We start from the raw sequence: 12,267 nt of genomic DNA, 5'->3' as shown, positions 1-12,267 counted from the left end.
ATAAAAGTAGGCTATGCCCCAGCTTTTCCCAGGTGCAAGAAATTTAAGGACATTCGCTGAGCAATAGATGGCAAATAGCGCCTACTCACCCATGGAATATCCTTCTCCTGAAGAGCGTTCGATCTATCAATCAAGAATTTGACATTGCAAAACCTGACTTTGAGTGCATGCGCCTCGCTCGCCAAGGAAGGGCTTTTGTGAGTCCGTGCTGGTTGCATACATTATCCGTACAGACCCAGTCAGGCCGGAATTACAGGCCCTATATTAATTTGAGACATGACATGACGAAAGTGCAGCATCCTTGACAGTAAAATGCAAATTTGGCCATGAGGTTTATGTGATTGACAAAACAACAAAAGGATTCCTACGTTTAACACAATAAGTACGAGTCTGGGATTCGGACCTTAGCATGCAGGTCACAATGTATTAGCAGTTATTCGCCTTAAACTCTGGGCCACCTCGTCTCCCGTTTGCAGCAACGTTACCCATTCAATTTCCTGCTTTTTGCATCCAAGCAGAAATATCTTGCAAGAATGTCCACTTCACCGCTTGTCCTGCCTATGCAACCAGATCGACAATGTTGTAAATGTGCCATCCGCTTCTTAAAGCAAACGGCTTTCCAGTACCTCAGGTGAGTGACTGTACACACGTGGAATTAAATGCACCAGATACAGCAGAAGTCGGAGCTGCTGGAACAGCGGAGTTAGGATATTCATAAAAATTGTGAATTGGGATGGGGCAGCAGAAACAGGGGAAGTAGGAGCTCTGCAAACAGGGAAATTTGAAGCTCCAGAAACAGGGGAATTAGGATCTCCAGAAACAGCAGCATTGGTTGATCTCCAGAAACAGCGGAATGAGAGTGCCCTAAAATGAGAGGAAATAGAATCAAGAAACAGTTGAATTAGAATCTCCAGAAACACGGAGAATGAGGATCAACAGAAACAGGGGAATCAGGACCTCCGGATACGAGGGAATTATGAAGGGCCACCAGAAACAGGCGAATTAGGAGATCATTACAGAAACCTGAAAATTCGTAGAGAGCTCCACAAGCAGAGAAATTGCTAGACCGCTCCAGTTCTTAGCTCTAAATACTGGGGAGTTAGGAGAGGGCATCATAATCAGGGAAAGGAGGAGCTCTAGAAATAAAGTAATTAGGAAGAGGAAAATTAAGAGCTCCAGCACTTTACCTTTTATAGCAGGGGAATTAGGAGCAGCAGAAAAGGAGAGATAGAAGTTAAAGAAAGAGATGAATTAGGGTCACTTGATACAGGGGAAATATGAGCTCCAACGACAGGGACATTAGTTACTCCAAAACAGGGGACAAAGAAGCTAATGAAACAGTAGAACGAGCAGCTGCAGAAACAGTGGAATTGGAGCGCCAGAAAGAGGATAATCTGGAGTTCATGACACAGGGAAATGAGGAGCTCCTGAAACTGGGGAACTAGAAGCAGCTGAATCAGAGCAATGAGGAGTCCAAGAAAATGGATAATTAGGAGCTCCAGAAATAGGGGAATAAGGAGCTCGAAACATGGAATTAGGAGCTCCTGATACAAAGGGATAAGGAGCTCCTGAAACAGAGGGATAACGAGCTCCTGAAACAGGGGAATTAGGAGCTTCTGAAACAGAGGGATAACGAGCTCCTAAAACAGAGGGATAAGGAGCTCATGAAACAGAGGGATAAGGAGCTTCTGAAACATGGGGAATTCAGACACCGGCTACACGAAATTAGGAGTTTCAGATCCAGGGGCATTTGGTGTTCAAAAGACAGGTGAATTATGACCAGCAAAAGCCGGAGGATTAGGAGAGATTACAGTACTTGCACCCCTAAATATCATTGTCAGGCACAGTGTCTAAGTATAATATACTCTGATCCATCGTTCTTAGGTTCAATGTGGAATAATTTACCCTTCGCCACAGGGACCTATAACTGCACAGTTTATTTCGGAAACACTTAATAAACGTCTCTTTGCAACTTTATGTTCCACGATACTATTTACAGTGCCAGTTACATTGTTATTCACTAAAATTGGACGAGAGAGCGAGATTGGAAAGAGTCTCCCCGTTTATTTTTCTTTCTCTGTCTCCTCACTTCTGTCTTTCTTTCTGTCTCGCCATCTGTTTCCAACACTCTCTCCTCCTATCTATCACTCCGTCGGCTTTCTCGCCACGTGTGTAACCCCCGTCTGTCTTTCTTTGTGCCCCTCCCACCTGTCTCTCCCTCTGACTCCCACTGTCTTTTTCTTTCCTCTGCTGTTATCTCTATTTCCTTCTCCCCGTTTGTGCCCATTAGTCTCTCCCCCTCCACCCCTCTCCCGTCTGTCTCTCCAGTCTGTCCCTTGCAGTTCTCGTACCCTCTGGCCCCACAGTCTGTCAAACTATTTATCTTACTGCCTGCCTCTGTCGCGACATCCCTGTCTCCCTCCTGTTTAACTCCACCGTTTGTCACCCTCGCTGTCTCCCCTGTCTGGCTGTCTCTCTCCCGAACTTTGCTGTGTCTGTCTGGTTCGTCTGTTCTATTTTTGACTTGCCCGTTTCCGTCTGCTGTATCACTCTCCCCTTCATCCCCTAAAGGCTATTAGTGAACCAGATGGATTGTTACGACACTCCAGTATTATCATAGTCATTTCTTATACTAGCACTTTAAATTCAGATTGATGCAATTAACTGAATTTAAATTCCTCAGCTGCCTTTGCAGGATCTCAAGTTTTATCTTGGAAACTTTGGACCAGGCCTCTGGATTAGGAGTTCAGTAAAATTCCCACTCTGCTACCGTACGATTTCTCTCTCTCTCACTCTCGGTGTATTACTCGTCTGCCTCCTCCTTCTTTCTCCCCACCTGCCTCTCTCTGTCTTGACATCTGTATTTTTCCACCGCCTGTCTCCATCAGTTTATTTTGCCACTCTCCTACCCGTGTCTGTCTCTCGCTCTGATCCCCATATGGCTCTCTCATTCTCCTTCCTCGTAGGTCTTTCTGGTCCTGTCTCTCCTGTATGCCTCTCTCTCTGTCTCTGTCTCCTCACCTGTCTGCCGGTGCTTTCTCCCCCATCTGTATCTCTCGTCGTCTCCCCCTGTCTACCCCGATTGTTTCAGCCAAATCTCTATTTTTCTGTCTCTTAAACCTCTGTCTCAACCGCTCTCTCTCATTCTCACTGCCTCCCCCACCATCTGTCTGTCTCTCTTCATCTCTATATCAGCCCAGTTTGCTATCTTTCTGGCTAGCTCCCGTCTGCCGACCCTGTCTGTCACTTACTGTCTCCCTTCCAACATTCACCCTCGTCTGCCCCTGTCTGTCGCTCTCTGTCTGCCTTCCGTCAGTCTTCCCCGTCTGCCTCTCATATCTGTCACGCATTCCCGCCCTTCGATCATTCTCCCTCTCCTGCCTCCTCCCTTCTGCCTTCCACGTCTATCTCTCTCTTTGTTAGCCATCGTATCTCCGCCCCCCCCACCCGCAGTTTGTCTCCACCCGCTTCTCACCCCGTCGGTCGACTTGCCGCCCCCTCCCGTCAGTATTGACGGTCTTTACATCCCCCACCATAATTAACACATTCTGTCTCCCCACCCCCTAGGCTGTCGTTCTCTCTCTCTGTCACAATCTGTCTTCTCGCTTTCTGTCTCTCCGGACTGTATCCTCTCCATCACAAACCCTTGTATGTCTGTCTGTCTCTGTGACATTCACACAACGGTCTCCCCCTGCCTGTCTATCTCTCTGTCACCTTTACCAGGCTTAAGATTTTGAAGGAGATATTCTGGGCAAGAGTTGGAAAAATAGCGCAAATCTCCGACCGCAAAGCTTCTTCTCTCGGGGATGCGTTGGATAGATGAAAAGCCATTTTGACTGTTCAAGTGCTGGCTTTCGGCCAATGCGCATCGCGCTCTGAGAACAGGTGCATGCTGACATCGTACGTTCCCTTAGAGACCGTAATTGTTGGCCCATTATTTAGCACTTGCACCAGATGAAGCTCAAGGGTTTAGTTACTTCCAACTGTGAAAATTAAGCGACATTCGGCCGTTCCTGTTAAATTTTAAAATGGCTGCAGCAGATTCTTGCTGTAATAATCAATGAACATTTATTAACCAGTGTCTTAGAATACACTCTGTGAGATGACACCGGCTGGAATTTCATCACACGCAAAGCACAAAATCAGATTCAAGTTTGGCAGGCTCTCTGTTGCCATGCATTTCCCTCAGTCTGAAACAGAATATGACATGTTGTGAATGGCGATTGCAATAATTATTAATCTTTCACAGAGTGTTATGAAATTAATTTAATAAGCTTCAATTTAATTTAATAAATCCCGGAACGGGCATCGAAACTGTGTCGACGAGAATAGAGCGCTGCATCCGAAACACTAAGTGGTGGTCACAGGGGTGAGTAAAAATTGATATCGGGATTCGTGAACCAGTCAGACAGCCTCTGTGAGAATGTTCAAATGGAGACTGTTCAAAGTAAACTAGTGGCAACAGCAGTGAACTGCAATTTAAAAAACAGACAAAGCCTGTATTTATCCCCGGCTCCCATAGCGGAAATTAAACGGCACAAGTTAACCATTTTGTAGATTGAATGTCTTTTCAAACTGGCTCGTTTTATTAACTGTAAAACATATGATTTATCTTAAAGACTTGTACATTTTATTGCAGTCCTCTGCTGTTGCGACTTGACAAGAACAACAACAACAATTTAGCTCCCAGATTCATGCGTGGTATCTGGATTGGTTTCAATACCCACAAACTGGCGCTTTAGGATTACAATATCGGACAGTGTCTGGATTGCATTGTTGAAGCTTCACGTCAATGACATTTAATCACAAACCCGTCATCAGAATTTTTTTTCGAGAGATGCTGTCTGACTGGGATGAGTATATCCTACATTTTCTGATTTCATTTCAGATTTACAGGATTCGCAGTACTTTGCTTTTGAAGCTAAAAAGTAACATAAATTGACGGCATTGGGGATTCAACAGGCAGTACCTTTCTGTATCGGCAAACGTGAGTCATGCGTGGTGTGCATCCTCCTTGCTGCCAGGTAATGAACATCACTGAGTAGGTGCAGAACATTCTGAGAGGTGAAGGGGAGCAGCCGTGATCTATGTGCTAACCATTGTCATAAGGAAAGAAGGGGATGAGTTCCTTTAGTCAGAGTTTCAAGTGCAATAGAGGAAATTAATGAGCAGGACCACAAAGGTATTCTATGGATTATTTCCAGTGCACCGCGCAATTGAATTTAGAAATGGCAACGTGTGTCTGGATAAACGGTGCACGAGGTTGTGCTCCAGAATCCGGGGGCATTGGGACCAGTTCTGGCGCAAGAGTGACCTGTTACAGTACGTCGGGTTGTACATCAATAGAGCTCGCGGGAAGGTTAACTACTGGGGCGGGTGAGGGATTGAACTAATTTGGCAGTGGATTTGTGTACCAGGATGAACATCTGTAGATGTTGTAATTATGCCTTTATACACAAGTCCAGATGATTATTATATATCAACGATAGCAGTGACCGTGGCCTCAGACACTACATTTCAGCCCATCCTTGGGAAACGATATACCTCGGCTCGCCCAAACCTTCCCTTACACCGAGCACAAGCACAGGAAACACAGGCACACCAGAAATAGCTGAGGACCGTAGAGAGTAAAATGTTCTTTGATTAGTGATAACACTAAATATAGTTTGGTGTCTCTGTTGCAATTTGTTCTGTGGGATATAAATATATTTTGTATATCTGTGTTAGTATTTATGCATTTGAATGCAACAAAGTTATTTATAATAGTATTGTGGAGCATCTGTATTTGTTATAAATGTATTTTCTGTGCATACCTTTGTATCTATGTTACTTTTAAACACCTCGCAAATAAACGTAAATACAATTATACCACAGCGATACTTAGAGATAAATTCATAAAGAAAACAGACATAAAACAAGTACATTTATAAAATCAAAGATATGAACACAAATAATGTGATTATCAAGGTTGCACACAATGTAATTTACAAATCGCAGATAGATGCACAGATATATTTATATATTTCCCGCAAGGACATCCAAATTCATTACAAATAACAAAATGAATTGCACACGAAAATAAAACACGTCTATGGCGAAAATGTATGGAGTCGCAATAACTGAAGGCTTCTTGCAGAGAGCCGGCACTGACACGATGGGATGAACAGCTTCCTTCTGTGTGGAATGATTCGATGAATCTTTATCTTCTTGCTTGTAAGACAGATGGAACAGGCAGCTCTATGATGGGAACACTGATACCGTAGGGCATGCCGCTCTAGTGGCGCAATTGGTTAGCACGCGGTACTTATATGACAGTGCAGGCCCGGGAAATGCCGAGGTTGTGAGTTCGAGCCTCACCTCGAGCAGCCGATGATTTTGCACGTGATGTTTGTACATTGCAGACTCTGAGGCCGTTTTCTATTTATCCATCTGTCTTGTATATTCCGCCATGTATCACGGTGCTGTCTGTCTCTCTCACTCCTTGTTATCTCAGTGACAATCTGTGGGCTATTTCTCAATGAATACCCGTGTCTGTTCCCCACATGCGATAAATGAGGGATCAAACAATTTCTCATCTAACACTACGGAACTAATGAGCCAACATTTATAACAATATACAGTTTATTGCAAATATAACAGTCAATCTTGAGTGATATAGTTTCAATTCTGTGCAAAGCCAAACTATGGTCTCAACGTGTTTCCAATAAACCGCTTTTTAATGTATTGTCGCAAGCGCTGCCATTGTAGCTCAAGGAATTTCATAATTAATAAACATAGAAATCAATCAATGAAACGGTAGGGTTCTGAGACTGTAGAATGCCCTCGCTCAGAGCAACATTTAAAACAAGGTTACAAACTGGCAGCGTGCAGGAGGAAGGGAAGAGAGGAAACAGAGCCACAGAAAAGCCACGGGAGTTTCGGAAGCTTCGGGAGTTTTTCCTGTGACCACAGCATAAACATTTAATCAGTAACTCTGATGTAAAGAATAAAGTGCTGAAAACACACTCGATTTCAAAGAGAAGATATGTAAACGCATTGTTTATCTCCACATAATTCCTGCACCACCTCCAACAGAAACAAGGATGTTCCTGAACTTTTCGCGAAAACTGTTGTGCTCAGTGTTGCAATGGCTCGTGCATTGGATTTCTCGCTGATTATGTTCTACAGAAACTTTCAAACTTGTCGATTCCAGTCCCATCAAAGTCCAATTGTAAATTAATAGAATTATTACCGCACAGCAGGATGTCATTCGTCCCATCGAGAGTGTGCCAGCTCTCAGCTAGTCCCACTCCCCCGTCCTTTCCACATATCCCTGCAGGTCAGGGTTGGCTGGTTCCGAGGCTGGACAGTGAAAGTTAGCAGCAAACCGCAATTGCATTCGATAGCCGTATGGTTTATTGTTGTGGGTCTGAAATCCACTCAAGTTTACCTGCTCGCCACTATACTGTTTAAAGCTCCATTCAGTGCTCGAACAAATAAGAGCTCTAGTTGCGTGCTGCATTTCCCTATCTAAGAGCCTGAGAGATCCGCCAGGGAGCGAGTCACGTTTAAACCGTCGCCCAATTATCTTTTATGCTTTACAACATTTCAGGAGAGCAAAAGAATTTCCCCTCAAGATGCAATTAACTTTTCTGATATTGTCTTCGCATGCATCTTTCTGTCTCTACCTGCCTCTGTCTCTTGTATTTCTCTGCTTTTCGCCGATTGAGTTATCAGGCTTCAATGGACGGCCTGGGCTGATCTAACCTGCAACAAGGGCAGAAACGGGTAAGAAAGATTTGGACAATAGCACAGGAATAGCGTTAATTCGGGGCAAATATCTTCACAGGTATGTCCCTTCGCGCTCGCAGTGAAGTAAAGCAGCACCAATTACAGTTGGCTTAAGGTAGAGTGTTCATTATGAGAATGCCGAGACAGACGACAATAAAGAGCTATTCATGCTGCAAATTCTTATTTGATAATACAGGTTACATATTCAAAATTGGTTTTGTAAACACATTCCAATATTGCTGACTTAGAATAGTCAGCATTGCTCGCACGGCAATTGGTTGCCTGTGTCCAGTTGGAAAGCTGACTGAAAGAACATGCAGAACATTGACTTTCTGCTGAGCAGACCATGAGCTTCCTTCTTGAAAATGGTTCTCCAGTCCCGCAAAGAGGGGATTAAGCATCATGAGAGTTGGATGGAACTGTGCCCACATGTATAGCATGACGTATAAGGTGCATTTCCCCTTCCTTAAAGAAGATTAATGACTCAGTTGCAGTTTTTGCTGCAGAATGTGCTCGCACCACTCGCAATTCGCTCCAATGATGAGCCGAGCCGATCACGTGGAGTTAATACAATTCCTCCAGTCAGTAAATTCAGTTGGCTTATCAAGGAAATATAATAAATCACCGTGACTTAGTCAGTGAGTACACAGCTTAATGGATAAACTATGTTTTCAGGAAATTAGAGTTTTGATGAGATTTTAATTCAAAGCATAATTTATGTAATATTCAGTCAAATGCTTTGAAGGTTTATCAACAACAAACGATTAACAACGTAAATGATCACAATCGATTTGCAGTCCATCACCTTAACCTCTCGTCTGCCATCTAGCGCAACTCGGCTATTCCATTTCAGGCTTTTTGCATCCGTACAGAAATACGCTGCAAAATGTCCCCTTCACGACGTGTCCTGCCCGTGCACCCAGATCAACAATGTTGAAAATGTACAATCAGCTTTTGTAAGCAAACGGCCTTTAGTTGCTACAGGATGGCTGTGAAATGTCTCCTCAAAAGATGAGATGCGGGCCCCTTTTAAATAAGCAGCTGGCCACGCCGGTTTCAAAACCGACCAAATGCAGAACTCTCTAAAGTTAGACCTCATTAAGCGTACTGTATGCAATGCTGGTCGCCATATTAAAAAGAAGATAGCGAGGCACTGGATAGGGTGTGGAGAAGATGGTATACTATCAGGAAAGAATCGACAGGCTCACTTTATTTTGAAATGAAACGAGGAGTTTGAGGGGTTACCTAATAGAGCCCTTTAATATCTTGAAATGTTTGACAGAGTAGATACAGAGTGTTTTCACTTGTGGGGAAGAGTATTACGAGAGACCATCAATATAAGAAAAATCAGCAACAAATCAAATTGGGAATTAAGAAGAATCTTCTTTAGCCAGAGAGTGGTAAGAATGTAGAACTCGCTACCACCAAACTGGTTGAATCAAATATTATAGATGCATGTGAGGAGCGGTTCGATAAATATATGAGGGAGAACTGAATGCAGGGCTATGCTGATAGTGCTGGATGCGGAAAGAGGCGGGGATGCTCCAGTGGACCTCAAACGGCGATATTGACAGGTTGGGCCAAAAAGCCTGTTTTTCCAATGAATATCCTATATGATATAATAAATTCGACACCCATGAGTCCACTTCAAAAGCCAACTTCTCACAACTTTCAGACCTAGAGGAAATAACACTGATTAACATTCCGTGCTTACAGTCTTTCAAAAAGATGTCAAGATTGATGCTCCTTAAAACCTACCTCTTTGACCAAGTTTTTTGCCATCTGACGTAATTTCTCTTTTATGTGTGGCTCGGTGTCAGCATTATTTGATTTGGTTTAAGCTGTTGTGGAGCACCCTGTGACGTCTAACTATATTAAGTGCGCTACATAAATGCAAGTTGTTGTTGTTGTAATATTTCATCATTGTCTCCCTGTTTCAGGATGCAAAGAAAACGTGCTAGTTGAGAAGGCATGCGGCATACTTACCTTTATTAGCCGATGTGTTGTACTATAGCAGTGAAGTTATGCTTGAGCTATACAAAACATTATTTGGGCCACAGCTAGAGTACTGCGTACACATCATTACAGGAAAGATGTAATTAAAGTAGAGAGGGTGCAAAAGAGATTTACGAGGATGTTGCCAGGACTGTAGAATTTTAGCAATGAATAATGATTCGATAGGCTGGGTTTATTTTCATTAGAGCATAGGGAGCTGAGGCGAAACATTATTGATGTGTGACAGTGGACAGGAAGGACCTATCTTTCAGAGCAGAATGGTCAACAACAAGGGGAGATAGATTTGAAGTCGTTGGGAGCAAGTTTAGAGGGGAATTGAAGGGTAATGTCTTAACTCAGAGCAAGTTAGGAGTCTGGAACTCACTGGCTGAAAGGATGGTAGAGGCAGAAACCCTCGGCGCATTTAAAGCGCGCTTGGATATGCACTTGAAGTGCAATAACCTACAAGGCTACGGACCAAAAGCTGGAACATGGGATTCCTCTGGATAGCTCTTTGTTGGCCGGCGTTGAGCGAATGGGCCGAAATATCCTTCTTCCGTGCTGTAAATAACTATGATTCTATGATTCAGTTCTAAGCGAGGATCTAATTACAAGTAAGCCGGACGTGGAGACTTTATGGGTAGAATTAAGAGATAGGAAAGGAGTTAAGACAATAGTGGGAGTTGTGTATCGGCCCCCTAGACGTAGCTGTGAAGTACTAGAATATATAAATGTAGACATTAGACAAGCATGTAGTCAAGAATGTATGGTTTTCATAGCGGATTTAAATATTGATATATATTGGGATAATCGGACTAGCACCTGTTAGAAAATTGTGAATTTCTTGAGTGTGTCCGGGCTAGTTCTACAACAATATGTTCCAGAACGAACAAGGGGCATACCAATTTACATTTAGTAATGAGTAACAAGCCGGACTTATTCAATAGCCTAAGGGTAAGTGAAAATGTATTTAATAGCGATCAAAACATGATCGAATTCAACGTAACGTTTCACAGGGAGAAACGCGAAACAGCTACTACCATTCTAGATTTCGGTAGGACCGACTTCAAGGGGCTGAGACAGAGACTGTCCAGAATAAACTTGGAAAATCTGTTAATGGTAAAAAGAGAGGATGTGTTAAAAATAATTAAAAGTGATACAGAATCAGTGTATACCCCTGAGGGGCCAAAAAAAACAGGCATGGACGACTAAAGAGATAAGGGACCACATTAAACTAAAAGTAAAAGCGTACACAAATGCAAAAAGTAGCACAGATCCTGGTGAATGGGAAAGCTACAAAGAAAAGCAAAAGGTCACAAAGCTGCAAAGAGGGAGTATGAACAGACACATAGCAGATGTAAGTTAATGCAGAGAATTGTGAAGTGATACATTTTAGGAGGAAGAGGAGAGGCAATATGAATTAGTGATACAATTTTAGCGGGGACAGATTTATACGTGAAAATTTAAATCCCCTTTTAAGCATCTGCGTCTGGAGATCAATAATCCTGAAACCAGTCATAATACTCTCCCTGTATTGTATTAACCAGCTCTAAATCGTACAATTTAATAGACGGGGCTGGATCTGGAAGACATGAGGACTTTTCCTTTGTTAATAGAAGAATAGAGTATAAAAACAAGGAAGTTATGGCAAAAAATTAAAAAGCTCTTATGAGGTCTTAGCTGGAATATTGCGTTCAGTTCTGGGCAACACGCTTCATGGAAGAAGTCAAGCCCTTGGACAGGGTGCAGAATAGATTTACAAGAATACTGCCAGAGTTGGGGACCTCATTTACATGAAGAGAATGGAGAAGCTGGGATTTTTCTCCTTAGAATACAAAACGTTAAGAGGCGATTTATGATATAAGTTAAAAATTGTGAAGTGTTTTGATAGTTAAAAAGGAAAAAGCTTTAGAATGTCACATTTAAGATGATAAAACCTTGATAGATGTAGGTGGAGGTCGAACCCATGGTTTTTGGTTTAGGAGACCGACGCTTTACCACTTGGCCATTGCGCCCTGATAAACTATGTGACCTGCATCGCATTGCCACCGAATCCCACTTCATTTCAACTCGGTTGGAAAAGCATATACGCATGTACAAATAAATGAAGTGGGTCTGTGGAACGGGCAAATGACCAGCGCCATATATATGAAACTATCAGAAAACATTTCATAAAATCATACATTACCAATGGAGAGTACTTGGACCATCGTACTCTTGAACGAGCTATCCAATTAGTCCCAGATCTTTCCATAGCGCCTTGAAAAATGTGCCCCTGCAAGCATTTATCCAATTCCATTTTGAGGGTTACAATTGAATCTGCAGAGCTACGGGGAAATGACATGCGGGTGAGACTTGCTGAGAGTCAGCACGGGCTCGACTGGCCAAATTGCCTTCATCCGTGCTGTAACAATTCTATGCATCGATGATTCTATAATTCACCACCCTTTCAGGCAATGCATTACAGATCACAACAACTCACAGCTTAAAAACAAACAATTC

At 42.9% G+C, this 12,267-nt stretch overlaps 1 non-coding gene across 1 annotated transcript; it reads left to right on the top strand.

Annotated features, from left to right (window-relative positions):
- Nucleotides 1-6,271: 6,271 nt before the first annotated feature.
- On the top strand, nt 6,272-6,365 carry trnai-uau (transfer RNA isoleucine (anticodon UAU)). The gene is made up of 2 exons: nt 6,272-6,309; nt 6,330-6,365. It is a non-coding gene; the product is annotated as a tRNA-Ile (tRNA).
- Nucleotides 6,366-12,267: the final 5,902 nt, after the last annotated feature.

The sequence above is a fragment of the Pristiophorus japonicus genome, unplaced genomic scaffold, assembly GCF_044704955.1.
Source record: "Pristiophorus japonicus isolate sPriJap1 unplaced genomic scaffold, sPriJap1.hap1 HAP1_SCAFFOLD_37, whole genome shotgun sequence".
NCBI classification, from domain to species: domain Eukaryota; kingdom Metazoa; phylum Chordata; class Chondrichthyes; family Pristiophoridae; genus Pristiophorus; species Pristiophorus japonicus.
Note: the sequence above shows the minus strand (reverse complement) of the source record. Positions and strands in the feature narration are given on the sequence as shown.